The following is a 12194-nucleotide window of genomic DNA, read 5'->3' as shown; positions in this document are numbered from 1 at the left end:
GCAGGGCTGCAATGTTAGCACAGATTCATAATAGCTTCTGATATTAACTAACTGACTGGCAGCCGTTTTTTAAAGCGGAGTTACCCATATCACCTGCCGTTGTAGTGCATTTTGACTCATCTGTCAAGACCCACAGAATATAGTGTTCTTTGAGAATAGAGCAACCAAATCCACCAAAAGAAAGAGTAGGCTTTTTTTCCCACCTTCCTGTTTCCATTCTTTAGCAATCAGTGTGATAACGGGTTGATTTCACCCAAAACACCGATTTCTGACTAACAAGCGGAGAAAACAAGTCAAGCAGAACAGTGACTTTGATGCTATTTTTGGCTTTTGTGACACCTCAAACTATAAAACAACAAGACTGAGAGAGGGCTTTTGGTGGCAAAATAATCATTTATTTACAATTGGTGATAAAATGCTGCATCCACAGATTATATTGCAATGGAATCACCATGGGCACTCACTTGCTAGCCTGCTTAGCTTCTTATGAATAACATTTAATTGCTCTATGAAGTTGTTTCGGGGAAGGGGGGGGGGGCATTTGTTTTTGGCGGAGTATTTGACCAAAACAAACAAAATGGTGTGACAAAATAATACAGAAATATTACCATCCATTTTCTGTACCGCTTATCCTCACTAGGGGCGTGCTGGAGCCCTATCCCAGCTATATTCGGGCGAGAGGCAGGGTACGCCCTGAACTGGTTGCCAGCCAATCGCATAGCACATATAAACAAACAACCGGTCGCAGTCACTTTCACACCTACGGGCAATTTAGAGTCTCCAATCAGCGTAGAGGAAGGTTTTGGGATGTGGGAGGAAACCGGAGTACCCGGAGAAAACCTACGCAGGCATGGGGAGAACATGCAAACTCCAGCAGTCGCTCACCGTGCCGCCAATATTAAACATAAAATACAAACATATTACATAAAGAGAAATATCAGACAAGAAAATACCAATGTTAGACAATATACGGTACATTTATGCAAATAGACAAAAATACTGCATACAATATTAAACTAGTAACACTTATTAAACAAAAAATAAAAAAATATAGAACACAAAAACTAAATTAGGCAAAACACAATGCAAAAATATGATGCTAAACAATACACAAATGTTAGACTAAAATTGTAAATAAGTGGAACAATAAAATAAATATTTGCTGAAAAGTTTTTAAAATTTGAAAACAAAAAAAATACATGAAATTTGACAAATTACAAAAGAATTACACAAAAAACACAAATGTTAGACAAAAATACTACACTAAAGTAATATGCAAATACATAAATGGTAAATGGATTGCACTTATATAGAGCACTTTATTTCCACCATACAGTGCCCAAAGCGCTTTACAAAGCCTCACGTTCACACAACAAAGGGCACCTGCTGCCATGCAAGGCGCTGCCAGTCCCACTGGGTGCAAATTGGTGTTCTTACCCAAAGACACCTCGACAGCCGGACTGGCATTCGAACTGGCGACCCTTCGGTTATGTGAATATTGTCGTGTCCCCCCCCCCAGAAAATACAAAAATATTGGCCAAAAAAATAATGGAAAAGTTGTTGAGTCACAAGAGATTGTTTCTCGTTTTTATTGGTAAATATTTGCTTTCATGTAAAATCGAGAATCTATAACTGGATGCATTGAAACAATTGAAGTCTTGGGAAAGTCCAATCACCTGTGTGTGTCGGTTCTTATTCTGCTGCTGTCTTCAAAGCATTGTTGGCTTGACAAGTAGCTCTGAAAGCTCCTTGGGCGAGGTCTACATGCATACTCTTCATATCGACGCACAGTATGTGATCATGTGTACAAAAGTATCAGGATACACAGGAAGAGAAGAAAGTTTCTACATAAGTATGGAGACACACAAAAAGGGAAAATGAATAACCTTTGCAGCTAGGACAAAAGTATTGGGACACAGGAAGTTAAAAGTCGACGGGAAAAGTCAAGAAATATGTGGACTTTGGACAGAAGTATTGGGACACCTACAGGAAATGTAATATTAAGAAAATGTGGGGCTTAGGGTGAAGTATTGGGGTACACAGGAAGTGAAAATTCGCCAAAATGTGGAGCTTGGACAAAGGTTTTGGGACACACGCGAAGTGAAGATAATGACACCTACAGGAAGTGAAAAGTAAACAGCTGTAGATTGACAAAGGTATTGGGACACAAGAAGTGAAGAAATTGTGGGACGCCTCCTTGAAGTAAAAAGTGAAGAAATTTTGGAATATGGACAAAAGTATTAGGACACACAAGAATTGAAAAAAAGGTAGGATTGGTACTCATAGAGGAAGTGAAAAGTGCGGAAAATGTGGAGTTTGGTCCAAAGAATTTGGACACATGGGAAGCGAAGAAAGTGAGGATTTTGTACAAAACTATTTGGACACCTCCTTGAAGGGAAAAGTCAGGAAAATGTAGCGTTTAGACCAAAGTATTGAGACACGCGTCCAGGTTACACAAATCCGGTAACAAACAAAGTAACAAAGGTAAAAACTTACTTCCTTGGTGGAAATAAAAGAGCAGAAGACACTAGAACTGATGACTCTTCTCAAGTGTTTTTATTCAAATCCTAGTGGTAAAGAAGCAAGTTGAAATTTGAGCTTTCTAAATTCTACAATCTGTGGAAATGTTCTAATACGAAAATGGAAATAAATAAATAAAAGCTGAGAGGCATCTCCGAGGCAGCTTGACAAGATGGAGTTCAACAACATGGTGGTTTTAGGAGAGGATGGCGGGAGCCCACACGTCTCCGTCCAGGTGGTGCACGCTGGCCGAGCGCTTTCTGGAGGCTCGCCGCGCGTCCTTGAACGTGTCGTCACTCAGTCTGGAAATAGCCTGAGGACATAAAAGCTTCTTCTTGATAAACTTGTCGTCCTTTGAGATCACCTTCCTTGTTTTCACACTGTCACATTTTAAAGGCGTTTTCAGCTTGACCACTGTTTAAATATAACCGACTGGCTTGACAGTAAACAGCAGGATGGTCGAAGATTCCCGAAGTCCTGAACAGCAGCATCAACATTACTTTCTAATGTTAGCGTCTGAAGCTTCCAATGTTAGCTTCGGAAGTCAGCTTCCAAAGCTACCTCTCATGTTACAGCAAAGGAAGACTAACGTTATATTCCCAATGTTAGCTCAAATGTTACCTTCAAGATTAACTCAGAAGTTAGCTTTCAATGTTGGCGTCGAACATTAGTTTCCAGTGTTAGCTTCTGCAGTTAGGATCCAAGGTTACCGCTGATGTAAGGGTTAAGGAAGACCAACGTTAGATTCCGAACCTTAGCTCAAATGTCACTGTACGCTTCCGAAGGTGATATAGAGTTTCGAGGTGTAACTGGTATGGCGGGTAAACAAGGGTATTTATTGCAGTGTAGCATATAATGTAAATCAGATAATGGTGTGGGGGTGTGATGCATGAAAGCTCCCAGCAGGGTGGATACTGATCCAGCAGAGAGCAGATGTCGAGGAAGACAATGGCTGCGGGGAACCACTGTAAACATGAGATGCAAAGACTGTGGGACGGCGTCTGGAGCCAGCGGCAAATGGCCATCATTCTGCAGAGCAATGATGACGTCGGATGGGACCATGGACCAATCAGACGACAGCGATTCCATCCTTCTGCTTTCAAACATTGTATAAGTCGGGGGCAAGAACAGATAGCTTTGTACAGTCTGCGCTGTCTTTGCTGAGGCGAGGCCGAGCGTAGCTGCTGACCCAGAGCTCTGTAAAATGTATAGACCCCTCTGTCAGGAATAAATTGGTTGACTTTTAACACATTGTTATAATTGTAGTTCTTCCACGAAAACGAACACGCATGGAACCTCGAGAGTAATTGATGATTATAAAATACAAGGTTCCTTCACTTCCTATGTTAGCTTTTGAAGTTTGCGTCCAACGTTAGCTGTCAATGTTCATCTGAAGTTAGCTTGTAATATTACAACTAATGTTAGAGCTAAGAAAGACAAATGTTAGATTCCGAACATAAGCTCAAATGTTAACTTCCGACATTAGCTTCCGAAGTTACCTTCTAATGTTGGCATTGGGGCTGCATAATTATTCGAATTTTAATCGTGATCTCGACTTTGGCTGCCACGATGGAATGAGCCTGATCGTTGGCGATGTTTACATTTAAAATGTGGGCACTGCTGCATATGAAAAGTGCTTTATTTGTCGCACTCTAGTCAGCCAGCCACCAGGGCGCAAACGTATAGTTAACTTAATTCAGGGCCATCACTGCCCTCCGTGGTTAACTTCAAAATAAAAGCTAAAAAAATGGCATTGATATCCAATGTAGTATTACATGAAGCTTTTATTTTGAAGTTGCCCCTCTCAGCAGGTTGGCAGAGTGGCACCGTGACATGGTAAAACACGAGTAACAGTCGTTGTAGCGGCTGCCTTGACTTCAACTTTTCAGCTGGCCTGTCCACAATAACAAAACGGCAGGAGTAAATAGAGATGGAAATCACAACTGTCGAGTTATATGCAGTTTGTGAATGCAGACGTACCCTTCCTTGACAGTTCATTACATTGATGGGGATTTTCAAATGAAAATTCGGTGCTTATGTATTAATTGAATTTGCTTCCACTAACTTGTGATTTGTGATTGCACTTTTTAATAGCATATTTTTTCAGTAAACCCTTGGTAAGGTTGATGTTTTTTGTTTTGGGGGGGGGGGGGGGGGGTACATTTATTTTTTATTATCTATCTTTACGTTTACACACATGCAGTTTTTATCGTTTAAAAATGCTTCCCAGCGCCTGCTGTACACTTTTTTTATTTTCACTCATAACTTCACTGCGATTGGCTGGCAACCAGTTGAGGGTGTACCCCGCCTCCTGCCCGAAAATAGCTGCGATAAGCTCCAGCACTCCTGCGACCCTTGTGAGGATAAGTGGCTCAGAAAATGGATGGATTGTCTCATAACTTCACGCAGGTTGCTTTCCAACTAAATTCTCATGCATTCTTGGGTATAACTCTCCCTTTACACGAGTTACAGGCAGTGGTTTGAATCCCAAAGCTTTGGTTGGGCTTTTACACACATTTGCAGTTTTTATCGCAAAAAAATGCTTCCCAGCGCCTGCTGTACACTTTTTTAAATTTTCACTCATAACTTCACACAGGGCGGCACGGTGGATGACTGGTTAGAGCGTCTGCCTCACAGTTCTGAGGTCCGGGGTTCAATCCCCGGCCCTACCTGTGTGGAGTTTGCATGTTCTCCCCGTGCCTGTTTGGGTTTTCTCCGGGCACTCCGGTTTCCTCCCACATCCCAAAAAAACATGCATGATAGGTTAATTGACAACTCTAAATGGCCCGTAGGTTTGAATGTGAGTGCAAATGGTTGTTTGTTTTTATGTGCCCTGTGATTGGCTGGCAACCAGTTCAGGGTGTACCCCGCCTCCTGCCCAATGATAGCTGGGATAGGCTCCAGCACGTCCGCGACCCGAGTGAGGAGAAATGGCTCAGAAAATGGATGGATGGAACTTCACACAGGCCTCTTTCCAAGTAAATTCTCATGCATTCTAGGGTAGAACTCTCCCCTTAACACAAGTTACAGGAAGTGGTTTGAACCCCAAAGCTTTGGTTGGACCTTTACCCACATTTGCAGTTTTTATCGCTTAAAAATGCTTCCCAGCGCCTGCTATACACATTTTTTCTTTTCACTCATAACTTCACACACACGCCTCTTTTCAAGTAAATTCTCATGCATTCTAGGGTAGAACTCTCCCCTTTACACAAGTTACAGGCAGTGGTTTGATTCAAAGCTTTGGTTGGCCCTTTACACACATTGGCAGTTTTTATTGCTTCAAAATGCTTCCTAGCGCCTGCTGTGCACTATTTTTATTTTCATTCATAACTTCACACAGGCCTCTTTCCAAATAAATTCTCATGCATTCCAGGTTAGAACTCTCCCCTTTACACTAATTACAGGCAGTGGTTTGAATCCCAAAACCTTGGTCGGACTTTGACACACATTGGCAGTTTTTATCACTTAAAAATGCTTCCCAGCGCCTGCTGTACACTTTTTTTATTTTCACTCATAACTTCACACAGGCTGCTTTCCAAATACATTCTGTGGCTTTCTAGGGTAGAACTCTTCCCTTTACACTAGTTACAGGCAGTGGCTTGAATCTCAAAGCTTTGGATGGACTTTTCCACACATTTGCAGTTTTTATTGCTTAAAAAATCCTTCCCGGCGCCTGCTATACAATTTTTTATTTTCACTCAAAAGTTGATACAGGCTGATGTCCAAGTAAATTCTCAGCCTTTCTCGGCTTGAACTCTCCCCTTTACTCTAGTTACATGCAATGGTTTCATCCCAAAACCTTGGTCGGACTTTTACACACATTTGAAGTTTTTATCGCTGAAAAATGATTCCCAGCGCCTGCTGTACACTTTTTTATTTTCACTTGTAACTTCACACAGGTTGCTTTCCAAGTAAATTCTCATGCTTTATTGGGTATAACTCTCTCCTTTACACTAGTTACAGGCAGTGGTTTGAATCCCAAAGCTTTGGTTGGGCTTTTCCACACATTTGCAGTTTTTATTGCTTAAAAATGCTTCCCAGCGCCTGTTGTACACTTTCTTTATTTTCACTTAAAACTTGACACAGGCTGCTTTTCAAGTAAATTCTTATACATTTGAAGGTAATATAGAGTTTCAAGGTAGACAAGGGTGTTTATTGTAGTATTGTCACGTACGTGGTTAGGGCGAGGGCGAGTAATGCGAGGCAAGAATATGGTGGACCCAATTGCAGGGAAGCAGGGAGGCAAGGCAGGAGTGCGGGATTCTCAAAATAATAATATTTAATCTTCAAAAAGAGAAAACTGAACAAAGTCCCACAACAGATACCAATCAAATCAAAGTAACAAAGAAACACTCGAATATCTAAAACTGGAAACAAACTATGACCTGTGAGTAAGACGTAGAATAGAAAGGGAAAATGACACCTGACAATGACATACCACAATGATAAAGACAACTGGCGACTATGACATGGCAAAGACATGTGAGAACGACAATGAACCGACAAGAACTGAAAGAAATCAGGGAACTAAATACAAACAAATTGACGAGACAACGAGGAACACCTGGACAAGACACGAGTGGCTGGAGAGAGCTGATTGGTCGACAAAGTAGACGAGAACAGGTGGACACAACAACCTAATGAGCACACGACAAACATGAAACACAGGAAAACATGGAACAAAACTAAACACAACCCAAACCAAAACACAGACCATGACAAGTATAGTAAGTGTAAGTCAGATAAGGGTGAAGGAGTTTATTGCAGCAAAGATCCCACCAGGGTGCATGTGGAGGCCACAAAGAACAGATGTCGAGGAAGACAATGGCTGTGGGGGGCCACTGTGAACATGAGATGCAAGACTGTGGGATGGCGTCTGGAGACGACATCTGGAGCCAGCGGCAAATGGTCATCATTCTGCAGAGCAACGATGACGTCAGATGGGACCATGGACCAATCAGACGACAGCGATTCCATACTTCCTCTTTCAAACATTGTATTAGTCGGGGGAAAGAACAGAGAGCGTTGTTCAGTCTGCGCTGTCTTTGCTGAGGCTAGGATAAGCGTAGCTGCTGACCCAGAGCTCTGTAAAATGTATAGACTCCTCTGTCAGGAATAAATTGTTTGACTTGTAACACGTTGTTATAATTGTAGTTCTTCCACGAAAACGAACACGCATGGAACCTCGAGAGTAATAGGTGATTATAAAATACATGGTTCCTTCAAATAGTGACCCCGACGTGATCCTGGAAGGGCATTAGATAAAAAGACAGAGGAGTGGACAGGGATTCAATTGGACTGCAATCTCCCCGGTGCACCGACAGAAAAAGGTGAGCGGAAACCTGTTTGATTAAATCACGAATTCTGCACATTGGAAATTGTGAAATTTGGGAGACTTGTGGTACAGTTGTTTCATTGTCAATAGTTATTAGAACGTTGTGTTGTTATTGTTGTATTAATCGGAAGTCAGGGTAACAGAGGACCTGACTGGTCAGGGTAACAAAGTTCCTGACAAACCAGGATAATAGAAAATCCTGGGAGAGAGTAGGGTAACAAGGTACCAACTTGTCCCGTCGTAGACTGACTTGAAATCGGACACGGTTTAAAATTGTAACATTTTGGTAGACGTTGGGGATTTTGGGACCCCCAAAAAACGATTTAAAATAAGATGAGTGTGCCACCAAAACCCTGGGTTGTGAATTGGACAGTCGAGTGTTGAGGTAATGAATGTGATATGTGTCGCAGTGAATACCAGAAGTCATTGGAGAATTTGTGGATTGAAATAGAAGGTCAGTTGTTCGCTGGCAGAAAAGGAAACAAGCAGGATTTAGAAGTGTGTGGGCAAAGTGGAAAAAGAAAAAGGAATGTAAGTTGTTTCACATAGCAGATGAGTTTCAGAAGGAAGAAAAATAGGTTATTCTGAAAGAAGAAAAAAAAGATGAAGGAAAAGTTGGACGCTGCAGGGTGGAGAGAGAAAAGAGATTTGAATAAGAAAATAGAAGACAATGAAAAATTGAGGAGAAAAATTCATGAGATTTGTCTGGTGTGCACTGCCATGGCAGCTGTTCAGCGAAAAACAAAAAAAAGAGTGACAAATTCTCTCACTGAATACAATTTGCGGACCTTCCCGAAAACGGCCCCCAGTGACGTCCCTATATCCGGCTTTGCCGGTCAAGGGAGCTGCTCAAATGACAGACCAATTGTAGAGGGGAAATAAAACTCCCATCAATTCCGCACGAGCCCGCATTCAAAAAGGTGGGTTAATATACAAAAATGGTCTTTAAAAGATTTTGAGTTTTTCCAGAAACGGCTGCCCAGACTGGCTGCTGTTGGTGAAATTTGGATCCAGGGGCTGAAAAAGTTGACGGACAGCATGAGCCTGGCGTGTGCTGACGTATGTTTGCAGTCATCCGTGACATGTTCCCGCTCTCCGAGCTGACGGTGATGAGGCACCCGGACTACAAACCTATCATGGATCCCAGTTCTCACTTTGAAAATTGCATAAGTATTTGGACAGATAAGACAAGGTCACATCCCTCCCGTTCAGGGAGGCAAATGTTATTTATAGAATTGCTTTGCTTGACAGATTGCCAGCTGAAGTTAGGACTGAACTTATTAAAGACCCTAACCTCATGAAAGGGGGAGATAGCTTCTTTAATTGTCATGTGTCACACCATTTGAAACTTTTTGTCGACAGACAACACAAATCATCAGATGAGGTAAAGGACATGCAGGAACAACTTTTGAAGTTACAATTGGCCCAGGCCCGTAGAGTGGCCATTAAAAAAAAAAAAAAAAATGAAAGCAGAAAAGCAGATGTGGATGGCGCAGGGGTCAACGAGGGGACGAGGCGGAAGTCATGACAGGGAACCTCCAACGGACCAAGCGTGCTTTAATTGTGGTCAGTATGGACACTGGTAGCGTCAATGTAATGTTCCCCCACTGATGCAACAGAGACCTGCAGTGGGACCCGGAGAGGCTCCACCTCAAAGAGGAGGCTACAGAGCTCCACACGGCAGAGGGGGACGCAGCCCGGCACCCTGGCAACAGCATCCGCAGCAGGCTCCACAGCAACAACAGCCATCGCGCCAGTACTACTGCGATGAGGACTGTTCCAAATGCCCAATGAGCCCGGTGCCAGGGGACGGAGGAAAGGCAGAGCCTCTTAAACCCGCTAAGGGAAGACGACCACCTGAATGAGCTTTGCAGGAGTGCCCATAAGTCTGCCGATTACGACACCATTAAAGACTGAAATTGCTGGACAGACACATGAACATCAGTTTGTCCTGATTAAAGGGGGGCTCCAGTGAATCTGATGGGCAGAGATCTGCTTATCAAAACCAGAGCTACCATCCTTTGTAGCCCGGACGGACTGACGATACGGTTGCCCGATGGGACTGTGATGAACGGAGAGGGGAAAATTGTCCACCGCATGGAACATGGTACAACATGAACATCCCGAAGCGACCGTTGCAGAAACCAAGGAGGGAGGCGGCTTCGACTCGGCCTTCCTGCGGTGGAAGCCCTGAATCGACTCTCTTGCCTCCTACAGCCCTCCGATCGATCCCCTCCATCTCACACTGTACTATGATAAAAATGACGATTTGGTTTACAGAGAACCTTTTGAGTCAATACAGGAGGAAAAACTGGATGCTCAATAGTTCAGATATTGACATCGGAAAGCAAGGTGTGGCATCTGCCTCCATCTTGACGCCAGAGCAGAGTGAGTGGTTTATGATGAGTTTTACAACTTTTCCACACTTTTTCACTTGCACTTGCACTAGGTCATGAAGCCTGAGAACTGGGACCGATGGTAAGAAAATGCTATTTGGCAAATGATTGGCAACAAGGTCAAATACAATGTGTTGTACTTTCCTACTACTGAATGTTTTTGTATTCAGGGTGCCACGGTCGACGGGGAAAGTTGGAGCATGTGACTTTGGCGCGATTCCATGGCAGATAGCTCTCGGACCATGAGGACGCCGCAAAGCTGTTGAACTCGCTGCCGGACTCACTGTGGTCCGAGGGGCCTGCAGATGGGGGTCTATGTGCATCCATGACTCCGGTAACATTCGAGGTAGACCCGACTGCTTTTGTTAACGTGCCGAAGTATCCTTGTAAACAAGAGGCTGCAGAAGATATCGCAGAAACCCAAATTCTGAATTCCAAACGCTTTGGTCCATAAATGATGTTATGAAACCCTCCGCTCAAGCTGCAGAACTGCTGGCCATGTGCAGGGCACTGGAGTTATCTGAAAGTCAGACTGTTACTATTTATTAATGGTGCTGATGCTGCAGCATAAAAAAGTAGCAGGCTAATAAATTGATGCTGAAGGAAAATATGTTGTTAAACAGGATCAGTTAATTGACTTTCTCCCTGCAGTAACAGTTGATGTAGTGCACGGCGCCAGAAGAAGACAAACGTGAGTGGCAAGAGAAAGATGCTGAGTAAGACGACAAGGAGAAGCTGTGATTTGGCCCGACGAGAGGCCCGAGGAGACTGGTCTTAACTACAGGAAAGTTCATGTGGTTAGTGGTTGGGAAGCACACACCCCGACACATAAGAGTTATGTGTCAATGCTGTACAAGCTGTGTTTTTGGTGGCACCCTGATCTTCTGCGTAAGGTAAAAGATTTTTGTGTTTTTTGTGACAGATGTCAAGATTTCAGTGTTTGCCCTACAACGAAGAGGGAATTGCAACACACTGAGATGGGCCAATGCCCGAATGATGTGGTGGTAATGGACCGAACCGACAATGGTGGTCACAGTCCAAGGCATAAGGTACTTATTAATGATTGTCGACACTTTTTCTGGATGGCCCAAAGGCTATCCTTGTGCAAAAGAAAACGTGCCGTCTGTCGTCAAATCGCTGGTTAACTATTATATCCCAACGCATGAGTTTCCACGAGTAATCAGATCGGACAAGTGGTTCTTCTTGTCACAAACATGTCCTGCGCAGGCCTCTATTGTAAAAAAAAACGTGGACTTAGTGTGAATAGTATAAATATTCTGTGTGATACGTTTTATAAATAGTGTACACAATATAAAGTAAACCTTAGAACTTTGATGAATAAAATTGTATGACTACATATGAAAATAGTTATAAAGCGCTTCAAAGGATACCCATTATATTTATTAACTAAATAAATAAGGTATACATATTGTATGTATAAATAGGTATGCATATGATATTCTGGAAGATAAATTAAATAATAGATAAATTTAGGCGTGTGCCCGGCGGATGTGATCAAGCCAGAGTGACATCGTGACTTTCTACTTCCGGGTCAGCAGAGCGGACCAGAGCGGCTCTACGTGTCCGGTATAACAGCCTGAAAACAATACCGGAGGTTTTTGGTGTCAGAAAACGCTTCGGAGTTTGAATAAATGACGTGCAAGTTGCTATCTGAGATGGTGAATGGGATTTGATATGTATTGCTTAGAGAGTGGCGGCACGTTGGGCGACTGGTTAGAGCGTCAGGCTCACAGTTCTGAGGACTGGGGTTCAATCCCCGGCCCTACCTGTGTGGAGTTTGCATGTTTCCCCGTGCCTGCGTGGGTTTTCTCCGGGCACTCCGGTTTCCTCCCACATCCCAAAAACATGCATGAATTGGAGACTAAATTTCCCGTAGGTGTGCATGTGAGTGCAAATGGTTGTTTGTTTGTATGTGCCCTGCT

The sequence above is a fragment of the Phycodurus eques genome, chromosome 13 (genome assembly GCF_024500275.1).
Source record: "Phycodurus eques isolate BA_2022a chromosome 13, UOR_Pequ_1.1, whole genome shotgun sequence".
NCBI classification, from domain to species: Eukaryota; Metazoa; Chordata; class Actinopteri; order Syngnathiformes; family Syngnathidae; genus Phycodurus; species Phycodurus eques.
The sequence above is the reverse complement of the archived record's forward strand: the minus strand, read 5'-3'. Positions refer to the sequence as shown.